The 12,672-nt window shown below is 35.1% G+C and overlaps 1 protein-coding gene and 1 pseudogene across 12 annotated transcripts in view; both read left to right on the forward strand.

The window, feature by feature from the left end:
- LOC119517700 (ATP-binding cassette sub-family A member 17-like) overlaps positions 1-12,672 on the forward strand; it is a 153,644-nt gene that overhangs the window by 89,609 nt on the left and 51,363 nt on the right. The window lies entirely within an intron of this gene.
- The window catches only part of LOC119517703, a 51,996-nt pseudogene that overhangs the window by 35,091 nt on the left and 4,233 nt on the right, over positions 1-12,672 (forward strand).

A 12,672-nucleotide genomic window follows, 5' to 3' on the forward strand; every position in this document is an offset into this window, starting at 1 on the left:
GCTTTCTACCTACTTTTCTGGAGGAGTAACTAAAACATACAGCTCACCAGTCCGCCATCTTGCCCCTCCTCTGCTTCACTTTTTCTGGTTCTTTTTTAGAATTTCTATCTCTTTGTTGATATTCTTTACTTGGTGAGAGTTTGTTCTCATACTTTCCTTTAATTCTTTAGATAAGGTTTCATTTAACTTTTTGAACATGTTTTAAATTGTTGAATTAAAATCTTCATCTAGTACATACAGTTTCTGTTGATTACTTTTTCCTGTATATGGGCCATACTTTCTTGTTTCTTTGTGTGACTCCTTGTTTTTTGTTGAAAACTGGACATTTAAAATAATAGAACATGGCAGATCTGGAAATCAGATTTATCCCCTCAGAGTTCATTGTTGTTGCCATTTGTTTTAGTAGCTGTTGCTTTTTTGTTTAATGACTTTCCTGAACTAATTCTATAATGTCTGTATTCTTTGTCACGTGTGGCCCTTCAAGTCTCTTCTCGGTTAGCTTAGTGGTCAGTTAATTATTGGACAGAGATTTCCTTAGACACCTGGAACCAATAAGTCTCCTGATCTTTGGTGAGGGACTCTTTGTGACTCTTGGGCGTGCCTTCAAAACTCAGCCAGGCAATTGACAATTCTGCCTTAATCTTCCCTTTCTGCTTGTGCAGACCTTCAAGGTCAGTTAGAGATGAAAGCATTGGGCCTCTTCATGTCTTTCCTGAGTATGGGCCCAGCCTGACCCATGAACATAGCCTTCTAGATTCCCAGATATATGTTGAGCTTTTTAAAGCCCCTATGAAAATCTCCATTTTCAAGCTTTTCCTTGTGAGCTTTTTGATTAATCTGCACCTCAACTGTTGTTCACCACCTTGGTCCAAATCAGGTAAAATGCAGATAGCCTTGTAAATACAGTACCCTAGGGAACCACCAGACGGGACAATTAATGACAATTCCCCGTGAACAATACTTTAAAAGAACTCCAGTCCCATTTTGATCCCTCCATTGGCTGCCAGGCTAATGGTTTTCACCATGAATGTAGGCTGTTATTTCTCAAGGGCATCACAGAACTGGAAAGCAGAATATGGGACTAGATCAAGTAAAGACTTCATAAAGCTCACTGTTCATAACGAGATTCAGCTCTTTTCTTGAATAAATGCTCCCCAATTGCTGCATGCCTTCTGTTAATTTTCCAGTTGATTCTGATAACTTTTGCCAGTTTTCTCACTGCTTTTCTGGAGGAGAGACTCTTCAGAGACTCTACTATTTCATGATGTCGTCTCATTTCTGTTCATTTTAAAAACAAGCTTAAATTCCTGTAACTACCATTATAATCAGGATGCAGAACAGTTTCATCACCCCAACAAACTCATGCATACTGACTCTTTCCCCCTCTAACCCCCTGTAATCCTTCTCTGTTCTACATGACTAACATTTTTCATTTTCTAGTATGTCATAGAAATAGGGTCATACAGTAGGTAACCTTCTGATACTGACTTTTTCATTCAACATAATACTTTTGAAATTCGTGTAAGTTGTTATGTATGTCAATAGTTTATTCCTTTCTATTGATGAGTAATATTCCGTTTTATGGATGAACCACAGTTTGTTCATCCATTCACTAGCTGAAGGACATTTGGATTATTTCCAGTTTTTGGTGTTTATCAGTAGAGCTGCAGTAAACATCCATGTACACTTTTTTTTGTTTGTTTTTTGTTTTTTTGGAAGGTAAGTTTTCATTTCTCTAGATACATTCCTAGGAGTGAGATTTCTGGGTTATATGGTAAGTACATGTTTAATTTTTTAAGACACTGCCAAACTGTATTCCAGAGTGACTGTACCATTTGCATTCCCACTAGCAATGTAAAATATTTCTAGTTGCTCTACGTTCTCACCAGCATCTTGTGTGGTCAGTATTTTTTCCTTTAGACATTATAATAGGTGTGTATCTCATGGTGACATTAATTTGCATTTCCTTAATGGCTAATGATGTCGAACATCTTCTCATGGGTTTTTTGCCGTCCATATTTCCTCTTTTGTGAAGTGTTTGCTCAAGTCTTTTATCCTTTTTTAAATTTGGTTGTTTGTTTTCCTGCTGTTGAGTTTTGAGAATTCTTTATATTTACAGGTCCTTTGTCATGTGTTATTTGCAGATATTTTCTCAGTCTGTTGCTTATTTTTCATTCTCTTAACAAGGTCTTTCACAGAGCTAAAGTTTTAAATTTTAAGTCCAGTTTGCCTTTTTTTCTCTTGTAAGGATCATGCTTTTGGTGTCATGTGTCAGAACTCATTGCGTAACCCCCCAGTACACAAAATTTTCACCTGTGTTTTCTTCTAAAAGTTTTTCATTTACATTATGATTCATTTTGAGTTTTTTTTTTTTTTTTTTTTTTAAATGTGTGACGTTTAGGGCAAGGTTCATTTTCTTGATATGGAGATGCAGTTGTTCCAGCACCATTTGTTGAAAGACTTATCTTTTCTACATTAAATTGTCTTTGCTACTTTCCAGAAAATCTGTTGACTACCAAGGTGGTGTCGTGAGACATGCCAGGGTTCTGTAATCATACAGAAGTTTTAAACAACAAGAAAAATAGGCAGAACTATCTTTCTCAGAGCTCTGGAAGATAGTTAAAAGATTGCAGTAACTGAGTGAATACCAAAAGAAGAAAAAGAGAAGTTAAAAATACTCCTGTCATTCAAGGAGAGCTCAGTAATAGCAATAACTGACATAAGCTTAAGGAACAGACACCTCAGTTACTGAATTCCAGAAATAAAGCATTAAAATATTAAAATGTCCAGCGTACAACTAAAGATTATAAGGCATGCAAAGAATCAGGAAATGACAACCTGTGCAAAAGAGCAAGATAAAATATTAGAAGCCAATCAAGAGGGAGACTGGACTTTGGACACATGAGACAAAGACTTTTTAAAAATAGTCTTAAATCTGTTAAAAGAACTAGAGGAAAACACAGACAGTTAACTATAGGAAATCAAGAAAATGACAGGTGAACAAAAAGAGAATTTCAATAAAGATATGCAATCATAAATATGAACCAAACAAAATATTAGAGATGAAGAAAACAGCAACTGAATTAAAAAAATTCCCAAGAGGGGCTCAACAGCAGATTGGAGCTGGTAGCATAAAGAATCAGTGAACTTTAAACAATTGAAATTATTCAGAATGAAGAGCAGAAAGAAATAAGAATGAAGAAAAGTGAACATAGTCTAAGAGACCTGTAGGACACCATCAGGTGTACCAACATATGCATTATGGTAGTCCCAGAAGAAAGAAGGGAGGGAGGGCAGGCGGGAGGAAGGAAGGAAAATTCAAAGAAATAATGGCTGAAAACTTCCCATTTTTAACAAAACATGAGTATACACATTCAAGAAAGTTAGCAAACTCCAAGCAAGATAAACCCAGAGACCCACACTAACACACTTTATATTTAATCTGTCGAATATCAAAGACAAAGAGAAAATCCTGAAAGCCTCAAGAGAGAAGTGTCTCATGTATAGGGAGCATCAATAAGATTTAGTGCCAGTTTCTCATCAGAAGCCATGGAAGCAAGAAGTCAGGGGATGACATATCTAAAGTGCTGGAAAAAAATAATTGCCAACCAAGATTCCATATCTGGCAAAACTGTCTTCCAGTACCTTCCCAGATAAACAAAAGCTGAGGAATTTGTCACCACTAGACTGGCCCTATGACAGATGCTAAAGAGAATTCTGCAGGTTGAAAGAAAAGAACAATAGATTGAAGCTGCATGAAGAAACAAAGATCTCTGCTGAGGGGAACCGCACAGTTAAATATAAATGGCAGTACTATTGTATTTTTGGTTTGTAACTCCACTTTTTACCTCCTGTAGATCTAAGGTCAAATGCATAAGATTTAATGACAAATCAGTAGGTCTGGACTCGTACTATGTAAACATGTAATTTGTGAGAAGAGCTACATAAAGGTTGGGGACAGAGGGTTCAAGAACATAGTCTGTGTATACTATTGAATTTAAGTTGGTACCAAATCAAAGAAATTGTTATACATTTAGGATGTTAAATTTAAACCCCATGCTAACTACAAAGAATATGTCTGAGAAAATATACACAGAGGAAAATTAGAAGGTATTCTAAAGGGTTCATTATAAAAAATCAACTAAATACAAAAGCAGGCAGAGGTGGAAGAATTGAGGGACAAAAAAGGAATAGAATTACAAAACCAAGTAGCAAAATTGCAGAATTAAGAACCACATTACCAGTAGTTACTTTTGATGTAAGTGGGTTAAATTCTCCAATCTAAAGCCAGAGCTTGGCTTTAGAGACTCAGCTTAAATTCAGAGGCACAAGTAGGTTGAAAGTGAAAGGACAGAAAAAATATTCTGTGCAAATAGTAATCTAAAGAGAGTAGGACATCCATACTATTATTAGACAAAATAGACTTTAACTTAAAAAAAACAACAAAGAAGGATACTATATATTGATAAAATGGTCAGTTCATCAAGAAGATATGCAGCTAACAACAGAACCCCAAAATATACGAAGCAAATATTGACAGATTTGAAGGGAGAAATAGATGTTTCTAGATTAATGGTAGGAGACTTCAATTCACCATTTTCAATAATGAATAGACCATCTAGGCAGATCATCACTAAGCAAACTGAGGACTTCGGCAATCCTGTAAAGCAGCTAGACCTAAGAGATGTACATAGAACACTTGCTCCAGCAACAGCAGAATACACATTCCCCTCAAGTGTACGTGGATCATTCTAAGGATAGACCATTTATTAGGTCAGAAGACAAGTCTCAATAAATTTAAAATTACTGAAATTATAACAAAGTATCTTCTCAAACTTCAGTGGAATGAAGCAAGAAATCAATACCAGAGGGAGAATGGGAAAATTCACTAATATGAGGAAATGAAACAATACACATTTAAGCAACGAATGGAATAAAGATGAAATCACAAGGAAAATTAGGAATTACCTTAAGACACATGAAAACTAAAACACACCATGGTAAAACTTACGGGATGCAGCAATGGCAGTGCTCATAGGGAAATTCATAGTTGTAATTGCTTACATTAAAAAAGAAGAAAGATCTCAAATCAGTCACCGAACCTCACAGCTGGAGGAACTAGAAAAAAGACCAAACTAAAACCAGTGTGAGCAGAAGAAAGGAAATAGTAAAGACTAGCACAGAGAGCAATAAAATACAGAGTAGAAAAACAATAGAGAGAATCAGTGACACCAGAAGTTCATTCATTGAAGAAATCGATTAAATGGGGAAACCTTTAGTTATACTGATAAATAAAAAAGAGAGAGGATGCAAATAACAGAAATCAGAAATGAAAGGAGGGACATTGCTGCCAACCATGAAGAAATAAAATGGAATATACGAGGATACTGTAAACAATTGTACATTAACAAATTAGACAACCTAGGTGAAATTGAAAAATTCTTAGAAACACACAGAAACCTACAGAATGGGATAAAATATTTGGAAACTATATATCTGATTAATTTCCAGAATATATAAAGAACTTCAATTCAACAATAAAAAGACAAACAACCTGCTAAACAACCTGTTCTAGTTTGCTAAGCTGCCCAAAGCAGAAAACCATAAAATGTATTGGTTTTAACTATGGAGTTTATTAGCTTTCAAGCTTATAGTTTGGATGCTGTGAAAACGTCCAAATCAAGGCATCATCAAGATGATGCTTTCCTCTTGAGGACCAGCTGGAGGCAATCCTGGACACCTCTGTCACATGGCAAGGCACATGGTGGCATCTGCTGGTCTCTCCCTTCTCTTCCAGGTTCCATTGTTTTCAGCTTCTTGCTTCCATGGCTTTCTCTCTTCTTGTCTGAATTTCATTCTCTTATAAAGGACTCCAGTATGGGGATTAAGATCCACAATGAATGAGTTGAGTCACATCTTAAGAGCCTACTCTCCAAAAGATCCTAGTTACAATGGGTCCACACCCACCGGAGTGGATTAACGTTAAGAACATACTTTTATGAGGTACATACAGCTTCACACCATCACACAACCCGATTTTAAAAATGGGCAAAGGTAGATACCCCTGAAATCGAGAAAGCAATTAATTAAGATAGGATTCAACAAAGGATTATGAATACTGAATATATAAAAAATTTTTAAATGCTAGGGTATTAGAATAGCTAGAAGGAAATAACAGAAATGGTGGAACTGTAACCCGTAACATTCTTTGAAATTTTCTCTATAACTACTTATTAAATTGTACTTTGAAAGTTACCATCTTTCTGTATATATGTTATATTTTACAATAAGGAAATAACTGAAACTGGAACTGTAAACCATAACATTCTTTGAAATTATCTATATAACTATTTGTTAAACCATACTTTGAAAGTTATCACCTTTCTGTATGTATGTTGTGTCTCAAAATAAGGAAATGAAATTGTGGAACTGCAACCCATAACATTCTTTGAAATTTGCTCTCTAACAACTTGTTAAATCATACTTTGAAAGTTATCACTATTCTGTATATATGTTATAGTTCACAATAAAAAAGTAAAAAAAAAACAAGAGAATGAAAGTTAAAAAAAATCAAACCCTAAATAAAAGATTTATATTGAATCATCTCACTTAAAAAAATGGGCAAAGGATTTGACTAATTATTTTTCTAAAAAAGATAATACAAATGGCCAATAAGCACATGAACAGATGTTCAACATCATTAGCCATTAGGGAAATGCAGATCAAAACCATAATGAGATACTAACATCACACACCCAGAATGACTATAAATTTTTTAAAATGGAAAATAATAGTGCTGGCAAGGAAGCAGAGAAATAGAAAATCTCATTTAATGTTGGTGGGGATGTAAATTGGTGTAGCTGCTGTGGAAAACAGTTGTGCAATTCCTCAAAAAGTTAGACATATGACGTGGCATTCCCAACAGATTTGGGGATCTCAATTTGCAAAGAATTGAAAGCAGGGACTTGTACAGATGTTTGTATACCAGTGTTCTTGGCAGTGCTATTCACAATAACCAAATGGTGGAATCATCTCATTTCCGTCAACAGATGAATAGATAAACAAAATGTGGTACATACATTTAATTGAATATTACTGTGCCATGAAAAGAAATGTTTACATGCTCCTACTACATGAATGGAACTTTCATGTGAAATAAGTGAATAAGCCAGACACAAAAGCACAAATATTGTATGATTTCATTTATATGGAATAACTAGAATATGCAAATTCATAGAGACAGAAAGAAGAATACAGGTTACACGGGGGTGGGGGGAGTGTAATGGAGAGTTAATGCATAATAGGTGCAGAGTCTCTGGGGTGATGGAAAGTTTCAGTAATTTTGGCGGTCATGGTGGTACAATACTGTAAATGTAATTAATGCCATTGAATTGTATGCTTTGGAGTGGTTGAGATGGGAAATTTTATGTTGTATATAAATTATCACCATTTTAAAAAAGAGAACAACTGAAGAGACCATGACAATTAAAAGCAGTACATGATCCTGGACTAGAAATAATAATCTGGGAGAAAATATCCAAAAGGACATTATTGGAACAATTGAAAAAAATTGGAATATAGCCTGTATGCTTGATAACAATGTTAAATTTCTTGACGTTGGTCATCGTACTTTATTTGGTACATAAGTGAATATCCTTGTCCTTGGAAATATCGTGGAGATATTAAGTGGTAATTAAGCAGAATGTACACAGCCTACTCTCAGATGTTTAGAATATAAGGGAGGGAGGGAGGGAGGAAGGATTTTGCAGATGCCTTTTAATGGGTTGAAGAAGTTCCCCACTGTTTCTAGTTTGCTGAGAGATTTTATTATGAATAGCTGTTGAGTTTTGTCAAATGCTTTTTTTGCATCTATTGATATGATTATATACTTTTTCTTCTTTTGACTGTTAATATAGTGGATTATTTTGATTGATTTTCAAATATTGAACCAGCCATGCATCCCCTCAATAAACTCTACTCGGTCATGCTGTATTAGTCATTTTTTAATAAATTGCTAGACTCAATTTGCTGGTATTTTGTTTAGAATTTTTACATCAGCATTCATGAGGGATATTAGTCTGTAGTTTGCACTTCTTTTATTGTCTTTGCTTTTGCATCAGGACATTGCTGGCCTTACGAAATGATTTCGAAGATGTCCTTCCCTCTTCTCTCTGCTAGAAGGGATTATGTGGAATCGGTGTTATTATGTCTTTAAATATTTGGTAGAATTTGCCAGTGAAACTATCAGCCTGGAGATTTCTGTTTCAGAAGGGTTTTAACTACAAACTCAATTTCTTTAATAGTTATAGGACTGTTCAATCTGTTTCTTCATGGTTGAGTTTTGATAGTTTGTGGTTTTTCAAAGAATTGGTCTATTTCATCCAAGTTGTCTTATTTATGTGCACAGAACTGTTTGTGGTATTCCTTTATAATCATTTTAATGTGTGTGGGGTCTGGTTGTGATATGATATCTTTTTTTCATTCTTTCTTTACCTTTTCTTTTTGGCCAGTCCTTGTAGAGGTTTATTAATTTTATTGTTCTTTTAGAAGAACTAGCTTTGTTTTCATTGATTGTTCTCTATTGATTTTCTTTTTAATTTCAGTGATTTCTGTGCTTTATGCTTTCCTTCTTTCTATTAGCTTTGAGTTTATTTTGCTGTTCTTTTTGTAGTGTCTTGAGCTGAGAGCGTAGATTATTGACTTGAGAACTTTCTTCTTTTCTAATGTAAGCATTTAATCTTATAAATTTCTCACTAAGCACTGCATACCACAAATTTGCACCTCACAATTTTGATGTCTTACTTTCATTTTTGTTAAGATTTCCATGAAAATGAAAAAGCACTTTGCAGAAAATTATGTATATTATGATTCCATTTTCTAAAATACACATTTATGTTTATATATTTGTAGTAAAAAAATTAGGGAGGCTGCACACCAAACTGTTAACCGTGGTTAGTTATCATAGGGCAGTGGGGTTGGTGGTATTTTTTATTTTACACTTTCTAAATTGTCTGCATTTCTTAAGCAATTAGTTTGTTTACTTTTCCAATTAAAAAGATAATATTTTATATATTTAAGCTTATTTGGAAGGACAAATTCACAGGAAAAGCCAGTAACATATAGGAATTTCATTAATGTTTAAAATGACATTTTAAAACCAGTAGAGAAAGAATGGATTCATCAGTAAATAACATTTGGCCAATTGACCATCCATTTGGGAGAAATATTAGATTGGTTTTCTAATTTATAAGCAAAAATATATTCTAGGTTCATTAAATATCTAAATTAAAAAACTAACAACTTAAAGACTAGAAGAAAATACAGAATATTTTTCTAACTTTGTGGTGTGGAAGACTCCCAGAACTTGCCATGAAACCCAGAAAACGCTAAGCAATATACAAGTATTTAAATACATAAAAATTTAAGGCTCTATGGGAAGAGACACAATAAATAATGTTAAATAGCAAAAATACTATATATATATATAAATTACAGAGAGTTTATTTGTTATTTACATATGTGTGTGTGAACAAAAAAAATTACAAATGGAAATTACAATTTAGGAAAAATAAACAGAAGATGTAAATGATATAGAAGAAAAAGTGTCTAATAATCATATGAAAATATACTTAGTGTCCCTAACAGAGAAATGTCAATTAAAACAAGATATTTTATCCCTCAGAAAGGTAAAGATTTAAAGAGATAAATAATATCTAGTGTTATCAGTGATATGGATCTAGGCATTGTGATAGCTGTTGGTAAGACCAAATTCTTCGGAAGACAATTTGACACTATCTACTAGATGTTCAAAATGCAGACCCTTTGACTCAGTAATCTCTGCTTCTAGAAATTTATCTTGTAGAATATTTGTGAAACTTGTGAAATTTGTGAAATTATATATAAACTTGTGAAATTATATATAAAAGAATGTTTGTTTCAAAATTGCTTTATAAACATAAAAATGTAGAAATGTCTTAAATGCCCATCAAATAGAGGCTGGTTAACAAATTATGTGCATAAAACAGAAAATGATGCAACCATGAAAAAGAATTATTTTCATCTCTATGTCCTGATATGGTCAATGTCCATCATATATTATTAAATGAAACTAGTAAGTTGGAGAAGATAATGCATAGTATAATTCCATTTTTATTTTTTGTGCTTATATCTAAAAATTGATTATACACAAAACTGTAACAATGATTTTGGAGAATGGAGAAGTACCTTTACTTTCTACCTCATACATGTCTCTTATCCAGTTGAGTGTGTATTTATTGTTTTGTTTTCTTTCTTTCAAAAAGAACAGCTTCACTTTTATTTGTTCTGTAAGATTTCAGTTGGAAAAATAGAGGATTCTGCTGCTAAGAAATGAAATTTTAAAAGCACTACAAATAGATAATCAGCTTTGATAATAGAAATTTAAACTGAAGACTGATTAATCAATTAATTTATTTCCATGCAATCAGATACAGGTGGCTTTTATTCATATTAGATATGACAGATGAATTTCTTCAGGTTAACGTCTTCTTGGCATAGCGGAGTAATTCCATGACTTTGCATTTTTAGTTTTATTCTATTGTGTAGCCTCTGAAAATTCAAAAATGCCTTTTCTTTGTATACACGTTTCATTAATATCTGCATTATAAGCTGCCCTCTCTCTTTTATTTATGATGGGAAATGTCACTGCTCCTTTTCTAAATCCTCTGAAACAGCCTTTAGAACATTAGGAAGGGTAATTCAGCTTTTTTATTATTATTAATTTTATTTTAAAATTTTCGCAATTTACAAACACCCACCAAACAGAATCTCCCCCTTCCCTCCTGGAAACCTCTAATATAATTTCTATCTCTATGAATTTTCTATTTCTACATCATTCATAGACGTGAAATCATACAGAGTTTTTCCGTGTGGGTCTGGCTTATTTCACTCAGCATGAGGTTCTCAAGCTTCATCCTCGAGATGTGCCGCAGCGTGGATCGGAAGTTCACTCCTTTTCATGGCTGAGCACTACTCCATTGTGAGTGGGCACCACACTTTGCCCATCTGGTCACCTGATGATGGACACCTGGGTTGTTTCCACCTTTTGGCTCCATGGTGTATAATTTAAAAATATATGTATTTAAAATAAACTTAAAGGATTAAAAAGAAATTAAAAAGAGAACATAGTCTCCTGAGTGTTTTTTATATGACTGGTCAGTTGAAGTTTCAAGTGAAACTTAATGATTGACAGGAGAACAAAACAGAAATATTTTGTATCAGAAATAATTGTCATATGGATAGGGATATTCCTTGAGAAAGCATTTGTTTTACTGCATTATTTTTATAGAATATTGGTTATAGCAAGGGAAGCAAAATACTATTCAATGTTTATCATCTGTTGGGCTGTGGTTGACGATAATGCTTCTTTTAAATACTGTTTATTATTATAGGAACTTACCTTGTATATGTAAAAGATGAAGAGAAGCTCAGAAAATCATCTAAAGTTTGCTGACATCTCTTTGTCCTGTTTTAGCAGAGGGATATGTGACCCAGAGCAACATCTACGCTTGGGAGTCTCTAGGGGTGGGGAAATACCTCACGGCCCTGGCTGTCCTCGGGCCTGTGTACCTCGTCCTGCTTTTCCTCATTGAAACCAATGCCTTGTGGAGACTGAAAGCCAAGATTTCTGAACTCTGCAGGAAGAAGCATTCAGTTAGTGAGTCAGAGTGTGACCCTCTGAGGGTAAGGGGCGGGTCAAGGAGCTGGCTCCCTGGCTTCCGCCTGTGATCCATAGCAGCCTCGATTCTGAGCATCAGAGGGGGCCTGGAAACGTCTAGTCTAACCTCAGGGCAGAGAGGCCTCATGCCCGAGGACCCACAGTGACTGGTAGGGGAGGAAGGAAGAGTCTCGCTGGGCTGTCCGGTGACCTCAGGAATAAGCTGGTCCCTGCGTACTTGAGTGGCTCTCTTAACTCAGCCAAGAAGCAGACAAGTCCCTGGGTTTTCCAAAACCAGTCACTCTGTGGAATACTTCTTCCCCACAGACATCCAGGAGCCTGATAGGAGAAAGGTCTGTCCATTCAGCTCTTGCTGTGAATACCTTCCCCAGAGCAAGGGCACCCAAGGAAACTCGAGAAAATAGGCCCTTGTTATAACTTTACATTGCAGGATTTCACTCTTAGCTTTCCTCATAAGTCAATGCCACATATAGATCCCACAACCACAGTACGTAGTCATGTCAACCTGAGTTCAGCCTTGAACACTGGTAGCTGCCCTTGGGGTGGGAGTTGTCATGGATGCGCACACACGTGTGTGTGTTGAGAGAGAGAGAGCAGGGGTGGGTACTGAGGTTGGGCTGGGTCCCTTAGGTTCTCCTCAGAGAGGATCTAGTCCCTTGTTTCCCTCTATCTTGCCTCCAACCCTAGCAAAAAAAAAAAACAAAAAATGACATCTTTGGTCCTTCTTTTGGGAATGCAGGCAATGTTACTTGACGAAGCATTTGAACTTGGAGACCAAGATGTGGCAATGGAGAAGAAAAGTATCCGGTCAAATTTGCAAAAGTTGTATGAGAATAATCCCCTGGTTGTTAAAGAAATGTCAAAGGTAATGTCAGATTTGGGTTTAAAAGGTAAAGGCCATGATTCTTCTAGGCCCTTCCATAAGGAAGGAGCCTGTTGAAGTCACTTTGCTGAGG

The sequence above is a fragment of the Choloepus didactylus genome, chromosome 21 (genome assembly GCF_015220235.1).
Source record: "Choloepus didactylus isolate mChoDid1 chromosome 21, mChoDid1.pri, whole genome shotgun sequence".
NCBI classification, from domain to species: domain Eukaryota; kingdom Metazoa; phylum Chordata; class Mammalia; order Pilosa; family Megalonychidae; genus Choloepus; species Choloepus didactylus.